At 40.8% G+C, this 13,026-nt stretch overlaps 1 protein-coding gene across 1 annotated transcript in view; it reads left to right on the forward strand.

Moving 5' to 3' along the window:
- Positions 1-13,026, forward strand: part of GNAI1 (G protein subunit alpha i1) — a 307,062-nt gene that overhangs the window by 203,630 nt on the left and 90,406 nt on the right. The gene's annotated exons all lie outside the window — the stretch shown is intronic.

Below are 13,026 nucleotides of genomic sequence, written 5' to 3' on the forward strand. Positions count from 1 at the left end.
TCCTACAGTGTCATAGAAGCACCAGAAAGAAGGTCTGTCCTCTATTTCTGGCTCTGCCAGTTACTGATTTTTAGCAAGGGTATGTCGGTTAATCTCTGAAAGTTAATTACCTCATATATAATATGGGGACAGTACATCTTGTGCTACCTACTTCACAGGGTTGTCGTGAGAATCAAATGAGGTAAAACATACAAATACATTTTGTAAACAAAAAGAGAGATTATTCTTGGAAGCTTAGAAAAATTTCATTAGTAATAACAATGACAAGTCCTCATTTTGTAAGTATTTCTTTTTTTTTTTTCTTCGGTACGCAGGCCTCTCACTGTCGTGGCCTCTCCCGTTGCGGAGCACAGGCTCCGGACGCGCAGGCTCAGCGGCCATGGCTCACGGGCCCAGCCGCTCCGCGGCAAGTGGGATCTTCCCGGACCGGGGCACGAACCCATGTCCCCTGCATTGGCAGGCGGACTCTCAACAACTGTACCACCAGGAAAGCCCTGTAAGTATTTCTTTTATTAGGAATCTTCTGATTGCAAGCAAAAGAAATCAACTCAAAGAAGCTTCAGGGGGGCAAAACATGGAGAGAGGTTTGTAATATAAGGATGCAAAATCATCTCTTGGTATATGAAACCAGGAGCACATCAAGATCTTAGGGAAAAAACTGAAACCAGTTACTTCTCTCTTCTCTTCTATTTGCCTGAAGCTTTTTTTTTTTTTTAATCTAAAGATAGATTTCTTCTGCTTTTCCATGAATGAAAATGCGGCTACCCACAGATCCAGAGCATATATTTTACAGATCCAGCCACCTAAAGACACTGATCTCTTTCATTTCCAACTACAAATTCACGGGGAATCTGGTTATGCTTGGATCACGTGCCCACCCATGCCCTATATTGTGAGCAATGATCAAGGACAAGACAAACGAAACGGCTGTTCAGTGAATACTGCTCTTCTCCAATAGACTGGAAGGATAGACCCTTTCTCCTTCCCTAGAAAAGGGGCTGTCAGACATCAAATCCCTTAGGTATCCACTATTCCCCTTTACTTTCGAAAGCATTTTCGCATGTGAGTGAGGTGAAAAAATGTTTTAATAAACAACATATAGAATTCTCTGAGGGATGAAACTATTTTTGTTGAGGAGAAAAAAATACTTTGGCAAGCTATTCGAAAGAAATGTGAGATCTTGAGGGTGTGGGTACCACCTGAGTCCCAAGAACAAAAGAGTGCTTGAGGGTTCTCAGTTCCAGAAAATGAAAGGCATTGGATTCAGCTCTTACGACAACTGGGGAGGAAAAAGAAGAAAGGAGACAGGGAGGCCAAGAGTCCAAGAGATGCTGTGCATCAAAGCAGCATGGAGTAAAGAAGTTGTAAAAATCTCCCTGGTGGTAGAATAAGCCTCAGCTTCCATCTAACCCAAAAAAGTCCTTTAAGGAGGAAAATAACTCAATATGGTTTTTAATTGATTCTGTGTAATTTGGGTTATATGTCTGCTCTGTAGACATTATGTAAATGAGGTAAGTATGTGTGTGTGTGTGTGTGTGTGTGTGTGTGTGTGTGTGTGTGTGTAACTTAAGTTCGTCTGGACCAGATCAGTAAGGAAGAGAAGAAATGTATGCAGAAACGAAAAGGCCCCTTGCTTATGAGAGGCAGAGCATACACCACCCAGGATCTCAAGGGCAGCGAGGCAGCAGCTGAGTCAGGGCTATACATATATTATTCCCTATGATCTGCCCAACAACTTGTCAAGTAATTAAAACACATCATTAGTGTTTGACAGATGAGGAAACTAAAAATCATTTACCCAGTGTCTTATGGGCAATTAGTCTCAGAGCAGGACCGAAGCCTATATGTTCCCTGACTCCTGGGCTCATGTTACTGCACTGAATTTTCTTTATTTCCTTCAAATGTTATGACACTAACAGAACAGGGGTAGCATACCTTAATGGCAAGAATCAAGAAGACATTGCTTTTCACAAAATGCTTTTAATGTTTTTTAAACGCTTTCAATGAAACCACTAAGATTACCTCTTATTCATTCATCTACTCATTTAATATATATTTGTTGAATTCTATTCTGTGACCAGCACTGTAGTAGGTGACAACCCCTTGCTTCTGAGCAAGAATAGTTTGACCAAAGTGAATCTTACAATTGTAAAATAAAAAAGACTAAATAGTAATGGAGGACCATGCAGTTCACACTGTTTTTGATTTTTTTAAGTACTCTTTGAAATCGCAGTGTCACACAAAGCCTGATCCGGTTTCAGCAGCAGAACTGAATAGTTAAGATTCTGAAACTAACCTCATCAACCCTCATACATTGCTGGTGGGAATGTAATGGTGCAGACACTTTGGAAAACAGCTTGGCACATCCTCAAAAAATTAAACATAGGGTTACCATATGACCCAGCAATTCCCCTCCTAGTATATGCCCAAGATAAATGAAAACAGGTATTCAAACAAATACTTATGCACAAATGTTCATATCAGCACTATTCACAATAGCCCCAAAGTGGAAACAACCCAAATGTCTACCAACTGATGAATGGAAAAACAAAATGTGGCATATCCATACAGTGGGATAATATTATCAGCAATAAAAAGAAATGAAGACTCATACAGGCTACACCATGGAGGAAACTTAGAAACAATATGCTAAATAAAAGAAGCCAGACACAAAGGGCCACATATAGTATGATTCCATTTACATGAAATGTCTAGAATAGGCAACTCCATAGAGTCAAAAAGTAGATTAGTAGTTGCCAAGGGCTGGGGTGGGTAGGGAATTGGGAATGATTGCTAAAGGGCATGAGATCTCTTTTTCGGAGTGATAAAAGTGTCTTGGATTTAGTGGTAATGGTTGCACAATCTTATAAATTTATTAAAAATCATTGAATTGTACACTTTAAAATGGTGAATTGTATACATGGATTATATCCCAATTTAAAAAAAACTAACAACATCACATTTCAAATTGTGTATAAATTCAGAATAATAAAATCATTCTGAAAATGAACACTGACTCCACTGCAATCGCTACTTCCATTGCTACATTTTCCTTTTCATTGTTTTCCTATGCTCGCCGAAATTCCTTCAACCACTATACGTTAAAAAGGAGTCTGAATAATCTGATGAACTTCTAAAAAAGAGCCAGTGCCCTTTTTTACCTTACCTTTCTCAATATTCTGGCTCTGTTTTGGGATTTTTAGATACTTTTCTCAGCATAAACTTCTTCTTGTTGTTGAAAAAGCAATTGCTAGTGACTCAACATAGATCAGTTGTCTCTCTGCTTTGATAATTTTAGAAGCTAAGGGTAAAGCTCTGATAATTATTTAAAATATTACTTTCTAGGACCAAGAAGGGCTTGGAAGGTGCTCCACCAACGTAGACACTCTCGCTCAACCAGGTCTCCGAAAGGAGCTGTTTCGGAAAGGAACAGGAGCGCCTTGTGAATCAGAGCACCACTCTGTCGGCAGCTGTGCAGCACCAGGTGTCTGAAGCAGAGCTTTGGTAAAACGATGAGGGTGAACTTGTGGCTGAAGCCTGAGGGCTAAGCAGCACTTCCCAGTCAACACATATTAAACATCTGTGGGCCAACGCACTCAGCATGCTTGTGAAAAACAGTGTACCCCAGGCAGGCCTTGAGCCCATGCACCTACCCAGAGCGCATCAAAGGGCAGAGAGCAGCTCTGCCGAGGCCAGGCCTCCATCTGCCCAGCCCACGGGAATTAGAAGCAGGATATGCAAGGAGAGCGTGGATCCCAGGTGGAAACCAATGTACGTACCAGCACCCATGCCATGTTCCTGAGTTACTGAATTTCTCTTCCTGGGTGTTAAGCGTAGAGTAACAGTGAGCTGGGAATAGAGGGCGCAAGGACAGGCCAGGCCCAGGGTGGGGTGACCAGAGATTTTCTGCCAACACATAAATTTTACCCCCAGTCGCTATTCTCATAGAAGATTTAAGGTCTGATCTTCAGCATTTGACTGATTGACTCTCTATTTTCCTGTGGTTGAGTAAAATAGTCAATTAGTGGTTGAGTACTGTTGTTCTTTTTCAAGGAAAACCTTGAAAATTTCATGCCTTGAAGTTCCTCATACGTTTTTTTTTCCCCATTCAGTGACCCTGAACTCTTACAAAGAACTCATTTCTTAATAACTTAATATAAAACATAATTTTGTCCCTTTTAGCCCCTAATCCATACATAGCCTAATAAGGTGTTGATAGTCAACGAATGCTAAACTCCTTACTACCGTGATTTGGAATAATATTGCCAGTACTGGTAATTAGGACAGAAAAGCAGTAAGTGCTTCCCTGAATTCCCTTGGCCTGGCTCCTAATTCCAGTCCTTATAAACCCTTCTGTTGCAGTTCCTGCTGAGCTGAACAAGAGACACACATGCCAGTTTCACAGTTTAAAGAGAGAGCTACAGAAGAACAGCTGAGCCAGCAGGAAGCATAAACCGCGGGGAAGGTGTCAACATACCTATTTTTTTTTTAATCCAGTGTAGTAAATAAACACATAGACTTTAATAAAGCCAGGTAGCTCTTTCCTTGAGAAGTTAGCTTATGCTTCAAGCTCGGCCCAAGGTTTGCTTGATCCTTTTTTTGAACCGCGTTTTGAAATTTTGGCAAGGTCAAACAAATAAATGGGAGGAAAAAAAAAAAAAAGACATGACCTTATTCTTAGGCTTATTCTCTCACAAAGAGAAGCAGAACCAGGAATAGAGAAGACAAATAGGAATCCCAAAAACATTCAAACTTTTTAGCATTGTCCATCACGATACACATAGATAGTATATCATGAATTTGACTATTATATAATTTCTCCTCTCTGGATCTTACCCAAACCCTTCATCTTGGCCCTCAATGCCCTTAGTTGTCCTCTTCACCTTAATCTCTTCTCTCTCCTATTTTGTGTAAAAGTAAAATACTTAAACTCTTGGATCTGACAAAGCAGAAAGAAAAAGTACTATAATTAGGAGCACATGATGTGCCAGGAACTGTGTTACACTTGATGTTATTTAATCATGAAAACACATCTGCTGATATATCCAGTTTTGTGGAAGAAACTGAGGCTTACAGCTTCCAATTTAGAATAAAGTTAGAAGAAATTCTGAGCACCTGAGAATGGCCTGCCCAGCTCTACAGGATCTGCCCCACCTCCCTTGCAGCCCTCTCCGTTCTCATTCCCACCACTCTCTGCTTCACTATTACGCTTCAGCCAAACCGACCTGTGGGTTCCTCGATTAGGCCAACCTCAGTTCTATCCTGGGGACTTGGCACTGGTACTTTGCAATGAGAGAGCTTGGAATCCTCTTCCCCCTCATCTGGTTCCTTCTTCTCCTCCAATTCTCAGTTCAAAAGTGTCACCTCCTCAGACTGATCTCCCTGAACCCTCAGTTGAAAGCAATTCTTCCCTCAGAGTAACTCCCTGCTGTAGCCATGAAAGCGTCTCACTAAGATCCCACTTTAGGGGAGTGTGGTTGGCTGACCACCTCCAACTGCCCCGTCTTTAGATCCACTGCAGTGTTCACATCTGAGGCTGCCCAGAGTCCATCCCTGAGCATCACAGGGATACTAGACCCAGGCCGTTTCTGCCCAAGGCAGGACCCCTCTAATGAGCAGTATTTCCTCAGGAGTCAGGGAAGGGAGCCCACTTGGCCTGGCCAAGACTTTCTCAGAGTCGTACCATAGTCTGAGACTCTTCCTACCCAATTCTTCTTTCCTTCTCTCCTTCCCCAGATGTCAGAGCTGCATCCCATTTGAAGGTCCTCCCCATCTCTCCCTGCTCTCATTTATCCTTCACAGGCATTTCCCCCAATAAACCTCTTGCACGTCTAATTCTGTCTTGGAGTTTGCTTCTCAGAAGACGTGAACTGGTATACTCTTTTTGTAAAACTCTTTATCTTCATAGCACTTACAACTATTTTTAATTGTATCCTGTTTAATTGATCCACTTACCTACCTATTTAACATCTCTCTTCTACCATTGCTCCATCCCAACAAAATAAGTCTTATTCACCCCCTCATTTCCAGTGCTAAGAACATTGCCTGACTCATGTCAGGTCTTTAATTAATATTGTTGAACGAATGAATGAATGGTATAGAAGACTAGATTTATATTCTAAATCCAGCTCCTTCCCTTTATTTATTTAATATGGGTATTTACTGTGCTAGCGATTGGAGATAAAACAGTAAACAAAAGAGACACTTTTTTTTGTCTTTTGAATTTATGTTCAAGTGAGCAAAGACAGGCAGTAAACATCACAAAAATAAGTTGTGATATGATAAGAGTTATAAAGAAATGGCAGTGCATAGTAAGGGAATGAAGAGTGACATGTGGGCGGTTAAGCAATATATCTCCCTGATAAGGTGGCATTTAACTGAGATGTTGTAAGAGAGTCATCCAAGCAGCTATCTGGAGGAAGAGTGTTCCAGGCAGGGAGAACATAAGTACAAAGGTCCCATGACAAGCATGTTTGGCAAGTTCAAAGAATAGCGTGCAGGTCAGTGAGGCTGAACCACTGAGAGCGAGGAGAATGGTAGGAAGTAATATTTAGGGTGAAAGAAGTGAACTTGATAAACCAGGTAAATCCTTGTATGTCATCATAAGAACTTTAGGTGGGATTTTTCTCTAAGTAAGATGGAAAGTAAATGGATGTGTATTTCTTAGTAAAGGAGTGACAATTCTAAAAGGATGACTCTGGTTGCTAGATAGTAAATAGGAGGGGATAATGGTGGAGACAGAGGGCCAAGAAAGCAGGCTATTGTGATATTCCATCAATATCTCAAACTAGGATATATCAATGGATGGTGATGTTTGGCCAAATTCTGAATATATCTGAAGGCAGAGTAAACAGGATTTCCTCCGGGGGTTGAGGGAAAGGGAGGAATCAAAAATAATGCCAGCTTTTTGGCCTGAGCAAATGGAAGGATAGAACTGCTGAGTACTGTGTTTTCTACCAGTCAAGCTCAGTTGTACAGGTACAGACACAGATAGGCCAAGAGTTGATTTAACCAAATTTGAGGTTTTTCTGTTGAATACAACGGTGGGGATGTTTTGAGGGTATCTGCAAAAGAATGATTATCCTGGCACAAGATGCATAAGTTGCTTAAGGAGAGAAATTATCACATGACAGGGCATGAGGGACAGGGCAAAGGCGTATGGTCAATGGATGGAAGGTCTCTGTGGATTGAAGAATTGATGGTGATGAGGTTTCAGAGGGCGTGAGATGGAAAAATCAGAGGTAGAGGTCAGAGAGTGGGGCAGCCATGTTCTTTCCTTAGCATAGTAACAATTTCCTTTTCTACCCCTGCCTAATACTTGGGAAGAAGAGTCATGGCTTAAATGAAACAACAACAAATCCCAAACCCACTTCTCCTTCTACCATCCCATGTGTCTACCACTTTCCATGGTTAAAAATTCTGGAAAATTTCCTCATTAATCTCTGCATTCTCAGCACTTACTTACTCCTTAATTTTACATGGTGTGGCTTCCACTCACAGCAGTGCATCAAAGTACTTTGGTATATTTGCCAACCATCTACTGTTTTTTTTTTTTTTTCCCCAAAGTTCTTAATAAATACATAGAGCAAAGTGGGGTTTTTTTTTTTGTTGTTGTTGTTGTTGTTTTTGTGGTACGCGGGCCTCTCACTGTTGTGGCCTCTCCCGTTGTGGAGCACAGGCTCGGGACGCGCAGGCTCAGCGGCCATGGCTCACGGGCCCAGCCGCTCCGCGGCACGTGGGATCTTCCCAGACCGGGGCACGAACCCGTGTCCCCTGCATCGGCAGGCGGACTCTCAACCACTGCGCCACCAGGGAAGCCCGCAAAAACATTTTATCAAGAAGGCACATTTTTTTTTTATACAGCAGGTTCTTATTAGTCATCAATTTTATACACATCAGTGTACACATGTCAATCCCAATCGCCCAATTCATCACACCACGCCCCCCTCCCCCCGTGGCTTTCCCCCTTTGGTGTCCATACGTTTGTTCTCTACATCTGTGTCTCAATTTCTGCCCTGCAAACCGGTTCATCTGTACCAACCATCTACTGTTGAAATGACAGACTCAAAGGAATTCAGAATTATTGGTATCTTGCCGATGATCTAATTCAACACACTTTTATAGGTAGGGATATTGCAGTTTATATAAGTTAAGGGACTTTCAAAGATAGATATGCAGTTGAAAATAGAGCTTTGAATTGCTCCAAGGTTATTTGATTACCTGCTTAGAGCTTCTTCTACCATAATACTATTTCCAATTCTCTTTTGTTTATACTTGTCCCTGGGAGTATTTTTGATGCGTTTGAAATAATATATTACCTTTTTTTTTTTCTTAAACATCTCCCTCCTTTACTTATGTACTGTTATATTCCTCAGTGCCCCCTGGCCTCATGGGCAGTGACTTCAAGATCTACCTGCTTCAGCAGGAAATTGGCATCATATTCACATGTGCTCGTGAACCAGTCTGATGGTTGAAGTCACTGCCTAATACCTTACATGTTTTTCCTCTTCTTTTCCAGTTCTCTTCTGTCATGGCTGCTGTCTGTGAAGCTAAATGAGGGAGACTGAGCATTGCCAGTGGTGCAGTGCCCATCAGGAGCATGTAAATGTCCATACTCAAGGGCTGTCTCTGTGTGCTTTCAGTCCACCAACGTGCTGGTGCCTGGGTGGTGATATGCTCCATGCAGAGACAATGGCCTTTATGTTATCTCTGCCCCACAGTGTTGTAACTTGCAAACCGAAGGGTGCTGCTTGTCTTTTAAAGTCTTTCAGTAATAATTCAATGAGCTTTTGTATTTCAACCTTTGCCCAGAATCTCACAACATCTCTAACAAAAATGGTTTTGGTTTGGGGCCTTTCTAACTATGGACAGGTACGGATGCCATGCTAGCCCCGCTATTCTCCAGTTATTTATAGCCTCTCCCCAAACCAGACTCTCTCCTTACTTAGAGAGCAAAACCCTCAATGTAGACAATGGAAAGGTGTCCGCATATTACGTCTGCTCCCAACTTAGCCAAAGACACACACTGCCCTTCGGTTGTCTCTCTCTCTGTGTGTGTGTGTGTGTGTGTGTGTACACATCTGGTTGTCCTGACTCTCTCTTCTCTGGTTCATCCTCATCCCCACATTAATCCATCAATACACCAAGCCAACATGTCTCACGTAAACTCTCCTTTCCCCCTTCTGCTTGTATATCTCATGGCAGGATGAGTAAGAAAAGGGTTGAAGAACAGAAGGAGTTTCTGGATTTTAATATCATTTCTCACACTAATCCCATTTGGCTTCTGACTGATACAGAATCTCAAGGTTGTAAGGGATCCCAAAAGTTCATCGATCTCTAGATCTTTCCCAATATATGATCATCCAGTCTAGAGTTTTACATCTTAGTCAAGAATAAACGAGTTTCTGAGGTTCCCTATTTCCTTCAGCGGCAATTGTACACTTTTTTTTTTCACTTCAAGGTAAAATTTGTTGCCTATAGCTTTCTTCCAATAGGTCTTAAATCCACCACCTTGAACCCAGACGGAAGATGTCTATTCCCTCTGATTTATGATATCTCTTCAACCATTTATAAATAGCTATCATGTCACTTTGTATCTTCTCATTCCTGCATTAAATGTCCCTAGTTTCTTCAATTATTCCTTATGACACGGTTTGGGACTTTAAGACCTAGATGCTCTCAGCTGAATGTGTCTCAATTTGTCTTTTAACATATGTCTCTTTCTTAACATATGATGCTCAGTGTTATTCAGCAACAAAAAGAAATGAAGTACTATACATGCCACAACATGGATGAACCTTGAAAATTTTACGCTAAGTGAAAGAAGGCATAGACAAAAGACCACATACATGGTTCCTTTTATATAAAATGTCCAGAATGCGTAAATCTATAGAGACAGGAAGTAGATTATTGGTTGCCTAGGACTGGGCGTAGCAGGGAAGGTGGAAAGATTAGGGGAATAATGGCTATAGGGTATGGGGTTTCTTTTGCAGGTAATGAAAATGTTTGAGAAATGATTGTTGTGATGGTCACACAACTCTGTGAATATACTAGAAACCATTGAATGTTATACTTTCAATGGATAAATAATATGGTATGTGAATTATATCTCAATATAGTTGCTTAAAACATATGATGTCCATAAGGGAAAACAGTACTCTGAGGTAGATTGCTTCAACATCTGTATATCAATTTCACTCTCTATAAAATAGATGAGTTAATACTATTTTTTCCACCTGCTTGACAACGTTGTTGAATCATATCTTTCAACATCATAATTATGTAAATTGTTAATTTGAATGATTCTCACCACCTCATATCTGGACTATTAACACAATCCACTTGCTGGTAACACCACTTGTTTTGTTGGGTAAAAGCTTTTTTTTTTTTTTTTTTTACACCTATTACCCAGCTCAGGAGAATGTAGGGAACACTTAGTGTCCGTTGTAAAAAAGTCCACCTCTTCACCTTAACATTTAAAGCTCTCTTTCAACTTTGTGCCATACTTCCTATCATTCTTTACAACCAAACTACATTTTGATTATAAAACAACTGTTATTTCCATCATGTACTTTGCACTTAACCCTTTTAGCTGATTATTCCTCTTAAAATATACCCTGTTATGAAGTGAATGTTTGTGCCCCCCTCCCAACCCCATTCATTTGTTGAAGCCCTCACTCCAGTATGATGGAATTTGGAGGTGGGGCCTTTGGTAGGTAATTAGGTTTGGATGAGGTTATGACGGTGGGGCCCCCATGATGGGATTAGTGTCCTTATAAGAAGAGTGAGAGAGAATAGAGCTCTTTCTCTCCACATAGTGAGAGCACAGCGAGAAGGTAGCCATCTGAAAGCCAGGAGGAGAGTCCTCACCGGGAAACTAAATTGGCTCGTAATTTGATCTTGGACTTCTCAGCATCCAGAACTGTGAGAAATAAATTCCTCTTGTTTAAGTCACCCAGCCTGTGGTATTTTGTTATGGCAGCCTGAGTTGACCAACACAAAGCCCTGGAAACTCCCCCTCAATTCCCAGTCATGTCTTCCTTCTAAAGTTTTTTCAAAACTTTCTCCTCTTGGAATTTCCCCTCATACTGCTCACTCCATTTTTCTGCATCCTCTCAGAAGTTTAGCTTCATAATAAAGCTAATTTTCAGTTCTTATTCATCCATATATTGTATTTTAACTCCTCACCGACTTGACAAATCAGAGGGGTAACGTGTACCATTCTGTTCAGCTTTCTTTTCTCCAAAACACAAGTTTTGTAGTCATTTCCACTAGTACTCAGTCATGATTGCTTCCTCTTTTCTTGCAGTTGGTGGTCCCATACTCCATATGGCGTGAAAGCTTATAGGAAAGACTCACAGATAATCCCGAGTGGTAATATGTAAACACTATGTTGAAAGCTCACTCTGTCAAGTTTAATTCCAGACTCTCTGATGAACATCAGCATTTAGACTGCCAAGAAATACAAAGAGGGTAGGAGGTGATTAAATACAATTTAAAGCTTGTTCCTTTTTGTTGGTATATTACAAAAGGCCATAGGAAAAGTTGAGGCAGTTCTTGAAATTGCAGCTCTTGAGCCCAGCAGGGTTGACTATTGCAGGAGAACAGGAGAGGGCATGTCCAATAAGGAGGAAACTGGCAACCTCTGCTAGCCCACAGGCCTTGCTTAGGAGACCCACTCTAAGGCTGTTCTTCCTGTAGCATCAGCTCAGCCTTACCTTCCTGGAAAACTCAAGCCCAGTTTTTACGAATGTTTTTTAGAAAATAAGACTTCCAGATGGTTGCTCTTTGGTTTCCATCAGAGCAATTTCCTAATTTTTGAACACATCAAAGATGATTTTCTTTGCTACCAACCCCATCTTATAATCAGTTAACATTTCCTGTGATGTCTATAAGGGAAAAGTGTAGTCGTACAAGTGACCGGGAGAGACCAGACCTTAAACCTATGCTCATTCATACCGTGCTGGGTGAAATGCCTCTAAGGGCCACAGAAGCTATTTCCCCCAGACCAGGTAGAGCTGGATGGATGGAGGATGGTCTGGATCAACTCCATCTCATTTCATGGGTGAGGAAGCCAAGGCCTGCAATAAGGAATGACATGCCCAGTGGCTTATGATTTACTAACATGGTCATAAATATTGGTTCAGAACTTGGCCTGGAAGCTTCCATGTCGCCCCAGAGGAGGTCAGTTAAGGTGTGGAGATTTGTTTGTGTGGGTGTGTTGTTTGGTCTTATTTAAAAATATGCTCCTTTTTAAAGCTTATCCATTCGAAAATATAATTACCCTGGTACTGTAGAGAAAATAAAACGTTTCTATTGTTTCAATCCTTTAAGGGTTGATTTTGTTTAATGCAAGTAAGAAATATCCGAGAGCAATCTAGCAGTAGACTTTGATGCCCCTGCGTTTCTGAATTCTCAGTCAATGAAAACATGTAAGCCAGGAATATGTCTGAATCTGTGGCAGGAGGGAATAGGTAGCAGCTGTGAAATCTGCGTCGTATGGAGAGGTTGGGCTAAGTGACGATTATGGTCTCTTCTAATGTTAAATGGCGTTCTTTCAAATAACTTTATCAACATGTATCTGTTATTTAAGAAAAACATTATCGTACTTTTCACATTGCTTTAAAAATTCTATTTCATTTAAAATATAAATATCTCTCCTATATCACTAAATATTATTCTATAACTTTTAATGCTGTAGAGTATCCCATCATTTTGGCAATCCTTGGACATTTTGTGGATAATTTTGAAAGTGGGATGAATGGACACAGTATGGAAAAGACTTTCTGAATAAAATTTATGGCACATAAAATTGCATGGATAGGAGAAAAAAATATGCTCTTTGATTCTTTATCTTACATTTTCTCAGGTTTGAGGAAATCCTTCAAAATGTTCTTTGCTTGTGGAAAGGGACGTGAGAGTGGATGGAAGGAGGGAGGAGAGAAGGAAAAAAGAAAAAAGCGGAAGAAAGTTGACCTCCTATCGTCCCCAGACTTTTCTGTTCCCCACTTTACCCTCTCTGCTTTC

Source organism: Pseudorca crassidens, chromosome 8 (genome assembly GCF_039906515.1).
Source record: "Pseudorca crassidens isolate mPseCra1 chromosome 8, mPseCra1.hap1, whole genome shotgun sequence".
Classification (NCBI taxonomy): domain Eukaryota; kingdom Metazoa; phylum Chordata; class Mammalia; order Artiodactyla; family Delphinidae; genus Pseudorca; species Pseudorca crassidens.